Genomic DNA, 18,054 nt, shown 5'->3' on the forward strand with positions numbered 1-18,054 from the left:
ATTGAACATCTCTGGAGAGACCTGAAAATAGCTGTGCAGCAATTCTACCCATCCAACCTGACAGAGCTTGAGAGGTTCTTCAGAGAAGAATGGGAGAAACTCCCCAAATACAGGTGTGCCAAGCTTGTAGCGTCATACCCAAGAAGACTCAAGGCTGTAATCACTGCCTAAGGTGCTTCAACAAAGTACTGAGTAAAGGGTCTGAATACTTATGTAATTGTGATATTTCGGGGGGGCTTACAGTGGGGGAAAAAAGTATTTAGTCAGCCACCAATTGTGCAAGTTCTCCCACTTAAAAAGATGAGAGAGGCCTGTAATTTTCATCATAGGTACACGTCAACTATGACAGATAAATTGAGGAAAAAAAATCCAGAAAATCACATTGTAGGATTTGTAATGAATTTATTTGCAAATTATGGTGGAAAATAAGTATTTGGTCACCTACAAACAAGCAAGATTTTTGGCTCTCACAGACCTGTAACTTCTTCTTTAAGAGGCTCCTCTGTCCTCCACTCGTTACCTGTATTAATGGCACCTGTTTGAACTTGTTATCAGTATAAAAGACACCTGTCCACAACCTCAAACAGTCACACTCCAAACTCCACTATGGCCAAGACCAAAGAGCTGTCAAAGGACACCAGAAACAAAATTGTAGACCTGCACCAGGCTGGGAAGACTAAATCTGCAATAGGTAAGCAGCTTGGTTTGAAGAAATCAACTGTGGGAGCAATTATTAGGAAATGGAAGACATACAAGACCACTGATAATCTCCCTCGATCTGGGGCTCCACGCAAGATCTCACCCCGTGGGGTCAAAATGATCACAAGAACGGTGAGCAAAAATCCCAGAACCACACGGGGGGGACCTAGTGAATGACCTGCAGAGAGCTGGGACCAAAGTAACAAAGCCTACCATCAGTAACACACTACGCCGCCAGGGACTCAAATCCTGCAGTGCCAGACGTGTCCCCCTGCTTAAGCCAGTACATGTCCAGGCCCGTCTGAAGTTTGCTAGAGTGCATTTGGATGATCCAGAAGAGGATTGGGAGAATGTCATATGGTCAGATGAAACCAAAATAAAACTTTTTTGGTAAAAACTCAACTCGTCGTGTTTGGAGGACAAAGAATGCTGAGTTGCATCCAAAGAACACCATACCTACTGTGAAGCATGTGGGTGGAAACATCATGCTTTGGGGCTGTTTTTCTGCAAAGGGACCAGGACGACTGATCCGTGTAAAGGAAAGAATGAATGGGACCATGTATCGTGAGATTTTGAGTGAAAACCTCCTTCCATCAGCAAGGGCATTGAAGATGAAATGTGGCTGGGTCTTTCAGAATGACAATGATCCCAAACACACCGCCCGGGCAACGAAGGAGTGGCTTCGTAAGAAGCATTTCAAGGCCTAGCCAGCCTCCAGATCTCAACCCCATAGAAAATCTTTGGAGGGAGTTGAAAGTCTGTGTTGCCCAGCGACAGCCCCAAAACATCACTGCTCTAGAGGAGATCTGCATGGAGGAATGGGCCAAAATACCAGCAACAGTGTGTGAAAACCTTGTGAAGACTTACAGAAAACGTTTGACCTGTGTCATTGCCAACAAAGGGTATATAACAAAGTATTGAGAAACTTTTGTTATTGACCAAATACTTATTTTCCACCATAATTTGCAAATAAATTCATAAAAAATCCTACAATGTGATTTTCTGGATTTTTTTTCCTCATTTTGTCTGTCATAGTTGACGTGTACCTATGATGAAAATTACAGGCCTCTCTCATCTTTCTAAGTGGGAGAACTTGCACAATTGGTGGCTGACTAAATACTTTTTTCCCCCACTGTAGGTTTTCCACTTGTCCAGATGGGATAGGGCAGTGTGCAGTGCGATGGCGATTGCATCGTCTGTGGATCTATTGGGGCGGTAACAAAATCGAAGTGGGTCTAGGGTGTCAGCTAAGGTAGAGGTGATATGATCCTTGACTAGACTCTCAAAGCACTTCATGATGACAGAAGTGAGTGCTACGGGGCGATAGTCATTTAGTTCAGTTACCTTTGCCTTCTTGGGTACAGGAACAATGGTGGACATCGTGAAGCATGTGGGAACAGCAGACTGGGATAGGGAGAGATTGAATATGTCCATAAACACTCCAGCCAGCTGGTCTGAGCATGCTCTGAGGGTTAACACGCTTGAATATCTTACTCACGTCGGCCAAGGAGAAGGAGAGCCCACAGTCCTTGGTAGCGGGCTGCGTCGGTGGCACTGTGTTATCCTCAAAGCGGACGAAGAAGGTGTTTAGTTTGTCCAGAAGCAAGACGTCGGTGTCTGCGACTCGGCTGGTTTTCCCTTTGTAGTCCGTGATTGTCTGCAGACCCTGCCACATACGTCTCGTGTCTGAGTGTTGAATTGCGACTCCACTTTGTCTCTATACTGACGTTTTGCCTGTTTGATTGCCTTACGGAGGGAATAACTACACTGTTTGTATTCAGCCATATTCCCAATCATCTTGCCATGGTTAAATGCGGTGGTTCGCGCTTTCAGTTTTGCGCGAATGCTGCCATCTCTCCACGGTTTCTGGTTAGGATAGGTTTTAATAGTCACAGTGGGTACAACATCTATAAACTTCCTGATAAACAGTCACCATATCAGTGTATTCGTCAATGTTATTCTCGGAGGCTACCCGGAACATATCCCAGTCCGCGTGATCAAAACAATCTTGGAAGCTTGGATTCCGATTGGTCAGACCAGCGTTGAATAGAAACATACACCCCCGCCCTTCTTCTTCCCGGAGAGATATTTATTCCTGTCTGCGCAATGAACTGAGAACCCAACTGGCTGTACGGACTCAGACAGTATATCCCGAGAGAGCCATGTTTCCGTGAAACAGAGTATGTTACAATCCCTGATGTCTCTCTGGAATGAAATCCTCGCCCTGAGCTCGTCAACTTTATTATCCAGAGACTGAACGTTAGCGAGTAATATACTCCGAGCGGTGGGTGGTGTGCACGCCTCCTGAGTCGGACTAGAAGTCACTCCGAATACCTCTTCTCCGCCGGCGGTGTTTTGGATCAGCCTCTGGAATCAGTTCAATTGCCCTTGGGGGGTACGAACAAAGGATCCGTTTCGGGAAAGTCGTAATGCTGGTAATACTGGTGAGTTACCGCTGCTCTGATATCCAAAAGTTATTCCCGGCTGTATGTAATAACACAAAAAAATGATGTGCTAATAATGTAAGAAATAACATAAAAAAACAAAATACTGCAAAGTTGCCTAAGAGGTAGAAGCACGGCCGCCCTATCTATCGGCGCCATTTTACATGTGTTGTGTGTGGATCTGTGAAGCAGGGCACCTATCAAGGGGGTTATCTCTGGAGTGGCTCTAGAAGTGAGTGTAAAGGATGTAACTGAAGAAGTAGATGTAGTGGTTGATGCACGCTGACTGACCCGTATGGTGATGGAGTGAGGAAGCCCACTCCATCCATTATTTTGTTATTTGAAGAAGAGTCTCTCCCTTCGTACGTATATTTGGGTTATGTGAGATATCCTGTAAGAGCCTTCGTGCCCAAACCCTTGCAGTGGGATAAATGTAAACTATTTGGACATGTGTCAAGTGTATGTAGACGGGAGGCATATTGTATGCCAGTTGAAATGCTGCAATTGTGGTGGCGAGCATGAACCAGAATTCATTAAGTGCCCTGTTAGGGTGAAGAGACCCACATGGCAAGAATATGGGCTGTCCAGCATGTCTCCTAAAGGGAGGCGGTGAGAAGAGTGGAAGAAGGGAGTAACGTTGAAGAAACCATGGTAACTTAGTTGGATTAGAGACATCAGTAAATGTAACTCTCCAACAGGATCCCTTAGGTGTCATGGTGGAGAAAAAACTGCTAGACTAATCCGTTCCCTCAGTTTTTTTAAATCAGTTCTCTCTGATCTTTTAAAATCCATTCCTGCTGATTTTTATCCGTTCCCTCATATTTTTATCAGTTCCCTTGAATGTTGTATTCGTTCCCTCAGATGTTTTATCCATTCCCCTGTTGTTGTTTTTTTTTAATCAGTTCCCTCAGATTTTCTATTCCTTCCATCGGTTTTATTATTGATTAATTCCCTCAATTTTAATACTCCTCGGAATCTGCATGTTTTCCCATTAATTGTGTTTTCACCCCTTCGCCAGAAACATGCTGCTGATGGATCCATAGTCTGGAATCGATTAAAACAGGTAATTGATTTCTAATTCATTATGTAGCTAACTGGCAGTGTAGCGCGTGACTGACTGACTCAGCTGTGCTAGCTAGCTGTCAGTGTAAGCAGCTGACCGTGTTTCTGTGTGTAGTGCGTGACTGACTGACTCAGCTGTGCTAACTAGCTGTCTTGCTCTTTCGCTGTGTAGCAATTTAAGCAACCAGGCAACTTAAATTGATAGCTATTTCCTTTGTTTATGACAATATGTTCACCTGGATACTAGCTGATAGCCAGGCTAGGATACGTAGCTAGCTAGCTAACAAGCTTTTTATAGATAGCTTGCTAACCAGAGTCTGCTCCCTCTATCCTCTGGAGTGTAGGCTAGCTAAGATGGAGCAGAGCCAGGAATTCCTGCGCTTTTTGAGAGATCCACAAGGGTTTGATGAGGATCTCATACAGACCTTCATCAATGAAAAGGTAGGCCAATGTGATAGCTAACTTTTAGGGGTTTCATAACAAATTAGTTATAGTGCAGGGATGAGAGCGCATCATTGACATTGCACCTGTTAACAGCGAAGCCTCCAGTCCTAGACATTATTCCTTTCTGCCTCTGACAATTACACAATCATAAACACATCAAGGTGTTTGCCTGATGCCATGTTTTACTGGACGAGAGTTGCGTTCTGTGCATGGTTGTGCTCTGTATTGACAAATCAGCAATCACATAGTATAGTTCACAGTACGGTAAGGAGCAGGCAAAATAGACTTTCCAATAACCTGAGCCGTTGTCATGTCACAGTGATAGGCAACCTTTAGTGGCTTTGATATCCATTTTCTTTCGTGAAGCTGTTTATGGTTCGATTTATGGACAACATTCCTCTGATGCACTTGATTTATCTGGCTAGAATGTTGTTTTGACGAGACACTTTTCTTTGACGCTTTGAACTGCATTTATTAGTCCTTTCGTTTGTTGATCGGCTATGATTTCATTACAACTTTTGGCAATTATAATAGCCTATGAATTCATTGCTTGTATAGTATTGTAATATATTATTGAGACAAACTAATTTACTGCTTTTTTTACTGCCTTTTCAGAACCATGGCTGACTTTATAGTTAACATGAGTCCACTCCAGACTCTGTGGATTTGTGTAGTTCTCCTTAAGAAGTCTTTTAGGCTTAGTAATTTCCATAACCTGAAAGGTCAGGACCCTCGCTACCTGTCATTACTGAATCATGCATGTTTACGATGCAAACTAAAGACGCTATGTGAAAACTTGGATTCATGCCACATGGACAACATGAACAGCGCCACCTGCTGGATAATTCCGAGATAACACCATGAAATAGCAAGCGCTTTCCTGACCTCCAACAACTCTGCCATAGTAACCGTCTTTGGTGACTTCTCATGACTCTTCTTTCTGTGTTTCCATTTTTCCATAAGCCTCTCTGCAGTTTTGGACACACTGGATCCCTGGAGAGCGGCCACTTTTTTGCAGTACTGCCTTACCGCAATACGATCACCAAATCTGGGCACCTATTTTGCGAGTTGGCATCTGTCATGACCTTGACGGCACTGCAGTCAATCTGAAAACAAAGGAAGAAAATAGTTACAGCTTTGAACAAGTAACTTGATTTGATGGATGGTTATAGTGGATGGATGGATTAATAAATTAAGATTGAAAACATAGATGGTTCAATTAAAGCAAGAATCCTTAATTGAAACAATTAGCCTAGCCAGCCAGCTAACTAGCTAACTAGTTACTTGCTATTAGCCACCGTTAGCGGTTTTCACCCAGAACATCGTATTTTCTTCCGGAATAACTGAATCACTGGACCTTAACACCGGATCGCAACTAGCTAGCCGCAACCGAATGGATGTCGAATGGATGTTGCTGTAGGCTAATCACCACTGCCCCCGAAGCAAGCACCAGTTAGCTTCAAGCAGGCCCATATCCCGGCTATCTACCTCTCTGTCTACCGGACGGGAGTAGCCAGCTAACCAGCTAACTAGCTACTTGCTATTAGCCACCGTTAGCGGTTTTTCAACATTGTCCGAGGCCTGCACTACCTACCAGCCAGCTCTATCCTGGACTATTATCGGCCAGTCTGCACTGTCTGCACAGCGCGTTATCGACCCAGAACCTATCGGATTTTCTGCCGGAATCACTGAATCACTGGACCTTTTAACACTGGATAATCGCAACTAGCTAGCTGCAACCAAATGAACGTTGTTGTTGGCTAATCAGCCTTGAGCTAACATTGAGTCAGGCTATCTACCTCTCTGTCAACCGGACGGGACCTCCTAGAGTCGACACGGAGCCCCGCCGATCCATCATGACTGGTCTGCCGACGTAATCGTCTGTGGTTTCAACAGGCTTCCCGTTGCGACGACCACGAAGATCCATCTGCTAGCCCCGGCCCGCTAGCACAAAGCAAACAACAACCGTGCGTCCTGCTCGCTGTGCTGTAACACCAATTCGAACTGCTCTCAGACTCACATATTGCTGTTCACTGGACCTTATGATCACTCAGCTGCACAGCTGATGCCTGCTGGACTGTTCCTTTACACGGTACCCTGTCCTGTCTATCTGTTTAGCCTCAGCCCAGACATTATCGCCATTACCAGTTGTTGTCTTAGCTCTCTCTAATAACACCTGTGATTGCTTAATGCCTCTCTCCCATGTCAATATGCCTTGCCTATTGCTGTTCCAGTTAGTTCTTATTATACAATTTCACTGTAGAACCCCAAGTCCCTCTCAAACTGCCTCAAATAGTTCCTTTGTTCCACCCCCCATACACGCTGAGACCGGCTCAATTGGTGCCTCCAGTGATGCTATCTCTTTCATTGTTACCCAACGCTTAGGTTTACCTCCACTGTACTCATATCCTTCCATATCCTTGTCTGTACATAATGCCCTGAATCTTTTCTACAACGCCCGGAAATCTGCCCCCTTTATTCTCTGTACCCAACGCACTAGAAGACCAGTTCTTAAAGCCTTTAGCCGTATCCTTATTCTAGTCCTCCTCTGTTCCTCTGGTGATGTAGAGGCTAACCCAGGCCCTGCAGCCCCCAGTATCACTCCTACTCCCCAGGAGCTATCATTTGTTGACTTCTGTAACCGTAAAAGCCTTGGTTTTCTGCACGTTAACATCAGAAGCCTCCTTCCTAAGTTTGAGTTATTCACTGCGTTAGCACACTCTGCCAACCCTGATGTTCTAGCAGTATCTGTATCCTGGCTTAGGAAGGCCACCAAAAATTCTGAAATGTCCATCCCCAACTACAAAATGTTCCATCTAGATAGAACTGCCAAAGGGGGTGGAGTTGCAATCTACTGTAGAGATAGCCTGCAGAGCTCTATCATACTATCCAGGTCTGTGCCCAAACAGTTTGAGCTTCTACTTCTAAAAATCCACCTTTCCAGAAATAAGTCTCTCACTGTTGCCGCTTGCTACAGACCCCTCTCAGCCCCCAGCTGTGCTCTGGACACCATATGTGAATTGATTGCCCCCCATTTATCCTCAGAGTTCGTACTGCTTGATTACCTAAATTGGGATATGCTTAACACCCCGGCCATCCTACAATCCAAACTAGATGCCCTAAATCTCACACAAATTATCAACGAACCTACCAGGTACAACCCTAAATCCGTAAACATGGGCACCCTCATAGATATCATCCTGACTAATTTACCTTCTAAATACACCTCCGCTGTCTTCAACCAGGATCTCAGCGATCACTGCCTTATTGCCTGCGTCCGTAACGGGCCCGCGGTCAAACGACCACCCCTCATCACTGTCAAACGCTCCCTAAAACGTCAGGCTCGAAACCTTAATTACTTGGAGAAGATCTGCAAAGAGGAGTGGGACAGAATCCCTCCTGAGATGTGTGCAAACCTGGTGGCCAACTACAAGAAACGTCGGACCTCTGTGATTGCCAACAAGGGTTTTGCTACCAAGTACTAAGTCATGTTTTGCAGAGGGGTCAAATACTTATTTCCCTCATTAAAATGCAAATCAATTGGGGGCGGAGCTAGCATGTTGGAGTGAACGGCTGTGTGTGAGAGGCTCCCGCAACTTTTTTGCGAAATAATCTAACCTAACTTACTTTATTGCACTTGTTACAACAACCTTTTCTTTCTAATACAATATTGTAACTTTCTATGTGAAAATGCCTAGTAATAAGCGACCAAAGGACAATAAATCCACATCAGAGGCCTACTCCCCACCAAACAACGAGACAAACATGGCGGAAGGCACAGGTAACAACGTGACACTTACAGAACTTACCCGGGCTTTGGGAGAACTACGTGTTGCTATAGCGGAGGATCTTAAGGCTACTATTGCTGAACTGGACACTAAAATCGAGAGCACCATTCGAACGGTCGCTTCGCAGGGCCAGAGTATTGTGGACCTTGAGAAGGCTTCTGAATTCGGCGCTGGTAGGATCGACGAGTTAGAGAAGCTATGCACGTCATTGCAGGATAATGTGCAGAGGCTTTCTATGAAAGTGGTCGACCTGGAGGGCAGATCCAGGCGTCATAACCTTCGCGTTGTGGGTCTGGCAGAAGGGGTGGAGGCGGGCTCTCGCCCCACCGACTTCTTCGCCAAGCTACTGAAGGATGCAATGGGACCGGATGTTTTGGCGTCGGATCCCCTACTGGACCGTGCACATCGCGCCCTTGTCCCAGTGCCTGGGCCGGGCCAGCGTCCTCGCCCAGTAATCATCTGTTGTCACAGTTTCAAGACCAAGGATCTTATCCTGCGCGAGGCTCGAATGAGGGGCAACCTGTTACATAAAGGGCACCCCTTTCGTGTCTATGAGGACTATGCGCCCGATGTGGCAAAGCACCGCGCTGGCTACAGAGATGTCATGACCAAACTCTACAAACTCCATCTTCGCCCAGCCTTGCTCTTCCCTGCAAGACTAAGAATTACCCCGCCTTCCGGGGAGAAGATCTGGCTCTCCTCGGTTCTGGACGCAGAGAAGTTTGTCCGGGAATATACACCAATCCCCCGTACAGGTTAGAGTGCCTTGTCATTGTGTGTTAAGGTCTGCTCACGGACTCGAATCCATACCATACCATACCATAACGGGTGAAACCGTATTAAACGGTCTCAGCAAGGGCTACCGAACATGTAATGCGATGAGCTGACCAATGGAGGGCGGTCAGAGCTCTCACTTAACGTTAATTTCACTTTCATTCCGACTGGGTTTAGAGCGATGCCTGTTTGGGAGGCCTTCCAGGTCGGATCATTGACACTTTCGGATGGATATACTTATATTCCCCCATTTTTGTTTTGTTTCGTTATTTATTTTTCAATTCTTACATTATTCCTGTGCGTACATATAATAATTATTATTTGTACTTTATTATTATTTTCTCTTAGCATTTTAGTATTATGTATGTGTATATTTTAAATTGTATAGATTATTATTCTGGGGTATGCATGTTTGTGTACGTAGATGTGTGTGTATGGATGTATGTGTGTATGCGTGTGTATGTATCTGTATATATTTAAGAATATTTATTTTATATGTATATATTTTTTTGTGTGTATGTATGTGTGCGTGTATACATGTGTATGTGTGTGTGTGTGTGCGTATATATATATATATATATATATATATATATATACACGTATGTGTGTGTGTGTGTATGTATGTAGGTATGCACATGAATGTATGTGTGTGTGTGTGTGTGTGTGTATATGTATATGTGTGCACATATGTGTATATATAAATCACTCTTTTTTTAAATTATTTGAAAATAATTTATGATTATTATTTTTACATTTTTAATTTTTTTACATTTTTATTTACTTTGTTATTTTTTTGATTGGGGGGTACGTTCAATTTATCAAAATCCTTGTTCCCTTCTCCTACCCCACAATATGTAACTGTCCTGCTGTCTATGTCGGTTACTGATGGTTTATGTTTAGACCGGTATTGCTTAGCAATAGAATCTTGTGATGACACATCTTGCTTATCTCAGGGATTGACCCAAGATGAACCTTAAGTGCGCAATATGTTTAAGTTGCAACTTATTCTGTTTAGGTTTATTAGATGCTAATTGAACACTTTAAGTGCGGGAGCCTCCTCAGTTCATATGTTAGTAGAAGTTCTAGGATAGTGAGAGGTGAGCGCATAGTTGGGATTTTATTTGTGTTTTACCTCTTGTTCGAGGTCGCGCCGTGCTTTTTTGGCATCGGCCAGACAATGTGTTTGTTATTTTTATTTTCATATTTTTTCTGTCCTATGTGTGTATGCCTGTTAAATGTGGGTTGATGGGGGGTAAAGGTTGGGGAAAGTAGGGGAACAGGGTGGAGAGTAAAGGTGCTTGCGGGGGGGGAGGGGTGGGTTGGATACTGCTCGGGTGTAGGTGCTACATATGCTGATCGTGATGGTTTGGTGCGCTTTCTTACCTTTTTAGTGAGTTACATGTTATGCAGGCCACCATAGGAACTACAAATGAGAGGAGGGCGGGACTTACATTCACTTCCTGGAATGTCAAGGGTTTAAACGAACCAATTAAGAGAGGCAGGGTCCTAGCCCACTTGAAAGCACTTTCGTCTGATATTATATTTTTGCAAGAAACCCATCTGAAAAACAAATCTCATAACAGACTTAAATGTAAGTGGGTGGGACAAGTGTATCACTCTAACTTCTCTGCCAAAACGAGAGGCACAGCGATTCTGGTACGGAAAGGAATTCCCTTTCTACATAAAACCACTATTGTGGATAAAGAGGGTCGTTATGTGATCGTAATAGGAGAGATCCATTCTACTTCTGTAACTCTACTAAATATCTATGGGCCAAACATTGATAACCCCTCTTTTTTCAAAAGAGTCCTTGCCCTGATTCCAGATATCTCCCATACTAATCTGGTCATTGGAGGGGACCTTAACTGTGTACTAGACCAATATTTGGATAGATCCTCTACCCGGCGAACCCCTACCTCCTATTCAAGCGAATTCTTGAATACCTACATAAAAAATTCTAACTTATTTGATATATGGAGGATCTCTAATCCTACGGGTAGGGAATACTCCTTTTACTCTCATGTTCACAATGTATATACTCGAATTGACTACTTTTTGGTTGATGCTAAACTACTCCCCTATACCTGTAATGTGAGATATCATGATATTATAATCTCTGACCACAGTCCACTCACCTTCTCCCTGAGATTGGATGACATTGTACCAAACGAGAGGGTCTGGAGGTTGAATCCTCAGCTCCTCACAGAACCAACATTCTGTGAACATCTTAAAGACCAAATTACATTTTTATTTCATACCAACGACAACACAGAGACTTCCCCAGCATTATTGTGGGAAACGCTGAAGGCTTATTTGAGAGGCTGTATCATCTCCTTTCAGACTGCCAGGAGTAGGCAAAACAGAAAAAAATTGGTAGAACTGGAGGGACAAATTCACTTACTGGATAGGGAGAATGCTAGACATCCATCTATGGAGAAACATAAACAAATTACGTCTTTAAAATTTAAATACAATCAGATCCTCTCGGCTAAAATTGCTAAATCTTTTCTCTATGCCAAGCAAAAATATTTTGAGTTTGGTGACAAACCACACAAATTACTCGCCAGACAACTTCGAAAAAACGTGAGTGACCGAATGATTCACAAAGTTAAATCTGCATCTGGGGAATTACTCTCCTCCCCCAAAGACATCAATGACAGATTCCGTCAGTTTTATGAGACTCTATATACATCTAAAGCGGATCCTAACCCCTTAATTATGCAAAACTTTTTGGAGGACTGTAATCTTCCTGCCCTGAACCAGGAAGACTCTAACTTCCTGAATAAGGAAATATCTCTTGAAGAAATTAGAGAAACAATTAAATCTCTAAAGAGTGGCAAGACCCCAGGCCCAGATGGATACCCTGGTGAATTCTATAAAACATTCAGCAACATGCTATCTCCCTACCTGCACAAAATGTTGGTTTGGGCCAATGAGGATGGAGCTCTCCCATCTACTTTGGATGAGGCGTTTATTACAGTTATACATAAGAAGGGTAAAGATCCGGAAGAGGTAGGGTCATACAGACCAATATCCCTCCTTAATACAGACCAAAAGATTTTAGCAAAAACTCTGGCTAACAGGCTTAGCACTTTAATTGGCAAATTGGTCCATTCGGACCAGACCGGCTTTATCCCTAATAGAAACTCATTCTTCAATCTCAGGCGCCTCTTCAACATTATGTATTCTCAGAGGTTACCTAACGTGGACCTTGCCGTTATATCTCTTGACGCTCGAAAAGGCCTTTGACCAAGTTGAGTGGCCCTATCTATTCAAGGTCCTACAGAAATTTAATATTGGAGATGGGTTCATAAATTGGATCCAGCTTTTATATAGGAACCCCTGTGCGAGAATACTCACTAACCAATCAATGTCGCCCCGATTTAACCTTCACAGAGGGACAAGGCAGGGTTGTGCGCTGTCGTCTATGCTCTTCGCCCAAATTATTGAACCTCTCGCTCAAGCGATCAGATCTCATTCAGCAATACACGGCTATAATACTAAAGATACTCTAAATAAGATTTCCTTATACGCAGATGATATTCTCCTCTATGTAACAGAACCCCAAGCTAGTATTTCAGCTATTCTTGAGGTGATTAATTTGTTTGGTACCTTCTCGGGATACAGAATAAATTGGAACAAGAGTGAATTAATGCCCATACGGTTGCAAAACACCTCCTGGCTAGAACATCTTCCAGTTAAGTTATCTTCAGAAAAATGTATCTACCTTGGAATTGTAGTTACCAAACAATACTCCTTACTATTTAAAGAGAATTTCCCTTCTCTGATGCAAAATCTCAAGGCAAACATACAGTTTTGGAGAACTCTCCCAATTTCTCTGCTCGGAAGAATTAATGCCATTAAAATGGTCTTCCTCCCACAACTGCTCTACCTATACCAGAACATCCCAGTATTCATACCTAAATAATTTCATAAACAACTGGACTCTATTATCAATCCTTTCATCTGGGATTATAAAACACACAGGATAGGAAAAACACCTATGTAAATCCAAGATGGAAGGAGGATTGTCTCTCCCAAATTTTATATTTTACTATTGGGCCGCTAACCTCCGCGCTGTTACGTTTTTGCTGGATGACGCAACCCCGCCATCCAGCTGGCTTAGCATGGAGTGGGAGGAGTGTCACCCCTTCTCTATTGGTGCCGTGATTTTGTCACCTGTCAATCTGGAGATGTCACTTTACCATAACAATCCTATTATACATAGCACAGTCCGAATCTGGAAGCAAATTAAAGTCCACTTTGAGCTTAGACCAATATCATTCATGCTCCCTGTTGCCAGGAATCCCTCCTTTGCCCCCTCTAACCTTGATAACACCTTTGAGCGATGGGGAGAGTTGGGGATAAGTACCATAGGGGATTTATATATAGGAGGGACCTTTGCTTCCTTTGAAGCGCTGAGGGAAACTTATAACCTTCCCAGAAGTAACTTTTTCAGATACCTACAAATTAGAGACTATGTTAGAAAACACCTCCCAACATTTGAGAATGCTAAACCTTCCATGTTTGACGGATGCATAAAAATATGCCCCACCTCAGACAAACTGATATCTCGTCTATATGACGCTTTTCAATCTGTTAGCGCACCCTCTACTGATGCCATTAAGGCAAAATGGGAGGAAGAACTAGGGACTGATATCTCGGTGGCAGACTGGGAGGATAGCTTGCAGTATATCCACACCTGCTCCATTAACTCCAGACATCGTCTCATACAATTTAAGGTATTACACAGATTACACTATTCCAAAACTAAACTGCATAGGATATTTCCTGATACATCCCCTATGTGTGATACATGTCAGGCTGAGCAGGGTACACTACTCCACTGCTTTGCCCTATGCTCTAGTCTGTATGGCTATTGGTGTGGAATATTTGGGGTCCTCTCTGAAGTTCTGGAGACTTCAATAGACCCAGACCCGCTTCTGATAATCCTGGGAGTGTCCGATTCCCTAAACGGATTAACCAACTCCCAAAAACAACTCATCTCTTACAGTCTCATTTCGGCAAAAAAAATAATCTTGTTGTTTTGGAAAAGGAGGGAAGCGCCCTCTACCAAATTATGGCTCAGCGAAGTGGCAAAAACTGTACACTTAGAAAGAATTAGATATATTCTGAACAATAAATTATCAACATTTGATCAAATCTGGCAGCCTTTCCTCTCTTACCTGGACCAGTCGGTGCTGTGAATTTGTACTTTTTAACGCACTCTCAATTGTCATATTGTAATCTACCTTTGGGCAGCGTGTGCTGGCCCCGACACTCGAGCAGTCGGGAGGGGAATAGGGTGGAATAGGAAGAGGGGGGGATAAAGAGGGGTATAAGTGGGGGGGTTACATCTACCCTTTTTCTTTCTACCTGTCCCTGTTCTGTATGTCGTGTTTTGTAATATTTGTTTTGTGTCCAGAACTCTGGGTCTTGTTGTTCATGTCTGTTCTCTTATGTTTAGATAAGAACTGTACACATGTCTTTCATACCTATACACCATTCTTGTGTGTGTTCAATAAAAAATATTTGAACGGAGAAAATGCAAATCAATTTATAAAATTTTTGACATGCGTTTTTTATTTTTGTTTTGTTATTCTGTCTTTCAATGTTCAAATAAACCTACCATGTCAGTGGGCAAACGTACAAAATCAGCAGGGGATCAAATACTTTTTTCCCTCACTGTATATACCCATTGATTGTTGAAGAATATAACTTATAAATTCTTCATGAGCTTAGTCCAACTGTCGCACCCCATCAGAACCCAAAATATAATCTTGTTTTAATTTTGATATCATGGATGGTCAGTCCTTGCATCCATAGCTTTGTGTATGAATTTGAGAGTTGTTACATGGTGGAGTGCTGAGGGACGCCTTAAGTGAATACTGGGAAACATTCATGAGGACGTGCACAAGTGGGACCACAATACAAATTCTCATGACAAGGCATGACATGAAGAACTCATGGGAAATTGTTGCAAAAGTGATGGTCCTTGGATATAACATGGTAGGCTACTTCCCTATAGTATTGGCCAAGACATTTCTGCATCACTGTCTTGGAAAACAGATCAAATCTGAAGACCTCTTGGCAACATTTTTACAGTCCATACCAAGTGAGGAAAAGGTAATGGTCGAACAGTCAATCCTAGATTACTGACAGTTGGTGGAAGTGGATTTTCTTGAAGAACATGATGTCAAGATTCTGATCAATGAGATGAACTGGCAGAAGATGTTGCTTGAAGTCACCCACAAATAAATCATTAAAGATCCTGCCTACATTTCTGAGTGCTGGAACGGCATACTGAAAAATGTTGAAACTGCCTCATGGGGGTTTGGATGAGGTGCTGGGGAGCCTCACACCAATAAGCAAGAGAGTTGCTGCAGCTGTTAAACACGATACCTTAACCAAGAGGAAACAAACGATCATGGACTTTTTAAAGAAGTACATACGCAACTGCTCAACCGACCGCCTAAAGCACTTTCTCCGATTTTGCACAGGTAACATCAATGTTGAACAATAATAATTAAGTAGCCCACCTCCTAGCGTGTGTTTGTTTGATATTGCTTCTATGGAGGTTAAATGCTAATGTTATTTAGTGTTTCTTTGTTCTGTCTTACTTTCTTATACAGGTTGCAGACGTCCTTTTGTCTTCAGCCATTCATGTCCGCTTTGTTGAACCCAAGAGTGACTTTGTGAGAAGCCCCAAATCACACACCTGCGGATGTGTTTTTGAGATCCCCAACACCTACACATCATACCTTGAGATGTCAGAGGTATTCACCCAGGTCCTGGATTCCAACGTGTGGGGGATCTCAAAAACATTTTCTCTCTCTCTCTCTCTCTCTCTCTCTCACACACACACACACACAATGAACTTGCTCAAATAAATCATGTAGCATTAGGGGTTGAATTGTCAAAAGTGACCAGGGAGGATGGTAGTTATGTTATTGGGGAGCGGTACACATGTATCTGTCTTGTTCCACCAGGCTACCTCACCCAACCCTTCCACCACAAGATATGTTGACAACACATTCAACAACTACATTCACAATGTTATGTTTTACCCTGTCTTACTTTCTTAAACAGGTGCAGATGTCCTTGTGTTGAGACCAAGAGTGACTTAGGAAGAAGCCCCCAGACTGCTGAAGAACACACATGCTGTACAGTGTCCTCATTGTTGTCCTCATCCTGGACTTTTCTTTAAAACACACTGACATTGTTACAATTTCAATATCACAAAACACAAGCAGAATTGATGTTATAAGACGTTTTTGGGAATACATGTTTTTTTCCTCCCTGCCCCTTCACCCAACATGCCCATCAAAACTAGACCTACACAATATCAAAACTATTTTCAGACATATATATTAAGTTGAGAATACTCTGATGGGTGACTATTATCGATTGTGCAATTGTGACTGAAAAGGCTGATGAACAGCATGTCATTTCGGTCTGTATGGAGCCAGGAAACGGAGCGTTTGTTCTGTTTTAGTTTTCTTAACAGAAGCTCAACTTTTTTTCAAATCATAATTTCTAATTGCATACAGCCTAGGTAGCCTGATTTCAGATGTACATGCTATTCAATATCTTTGTTTCACAGGGGACAGCCCTAACCATTGCTCTCTCAGTGGGAGGGGCTTATCATCTGGGGAGCCTCGACAACATCATGATGCTGACAAGACAGAGAAGAGTCTCTCCAGATCAGAACGTCTCAATAAACACCAGCAGAGATGTATAGGGAAGAAACCTCACCACTGCTGCTTTGACTGTGGGAAGAGTTCTACTAAACAGAGGGAATTTATCATTTACCAGCGGATTCACACCGGAAAGAAACCGTACCACTGCTCTCAGTGTGGGAAGCGATTTGCTGCGTCTAAAACCTTAAAATCTCAGAGAATTCATACAGGGGAGAGTCCTTACCCCTGCTTTGATTGTGGGAAGAGCTTCAGTCAATCAGGAGCCCTGACTAAACACCAGCGGATACACACAGGAGAGAAGCCTTATAGCTGTGATCAGTGTGGGAAGAGCTTCAATCAATCAGGGGCCCTAACTACACACCAACACATACACACAGGAGAGAAGCATTATAGCTGTGATCAGTGTGGGAAGAGCTTCAGGAAGTCAGGTCACCTGACTACACACCAACACATACACACAGGAGAGAAGCCTTATAGCTGTGATCAGTGTGGGAAAAGATTCAGTCAATCAAGGACCCTAACTACACACCAACACATACACACAGGAGAGAAGCATTATAGCTGTGATCAGTGTAGGAAGAGCTTCAGGAAGTCAGGACACCTGACTACACACCAACGCATACACACAGGAGAGAAGCCTTATAGCTGTGATCAGTGTGAGAAAAGCTTTAATCAATCAGGAGCCCTGACTTCACACCAATGCATACACACAGGAGATAAGCCTTATAACTGTGAACAGTGTGGGAAGAGCTTTAATCAATCAGGGCTCCTGACTACACACATTTACATTTACATTTTAGTCATTTAGCAGACGCTCTTATCCAGAGCGACTTACAGTTAGTGAATACATTTTTATTTATTTTTTTCATACTGGCCCCCCGTGGGAATCTAACCCACAACCCTCGCATTGCAAATGCCATGCTCTACCAACTGAGCTACATCCCTGCCGGCCATTCCCTCCCCTACCCTGGACGACGCTGGGCCAATTTTGCCCCGCCCCATGGGTCTCCCAGTCACGGCCGGCTACGACAGAGCCTGGATTCGAACCAGGATCTCTAGTGGCACAGCTAGCACTGCGATGCAGTGCCTTAGACCACTGCGCCACTCGGGAGACTACACACCAATGCATACACACAGGAGAGA

The sequence above is a fragment of the Coregonus clupeaformis genome, unplaced genomic scaffold (assembly GCF_020615455.1).
Source record: "Coregonus clupeaformis isolate EN_2021a unplaced genomic scaffold, ASM2061545v1 scaf0083, whole genome shotgun sequence".
NCBI classification, from domain to species: Eukaryota; Metazoa; Chordata; class Actinopteri; order Salmoniformes; family Salmonidae; genus Coregonus; species Coregonus clupeaformis.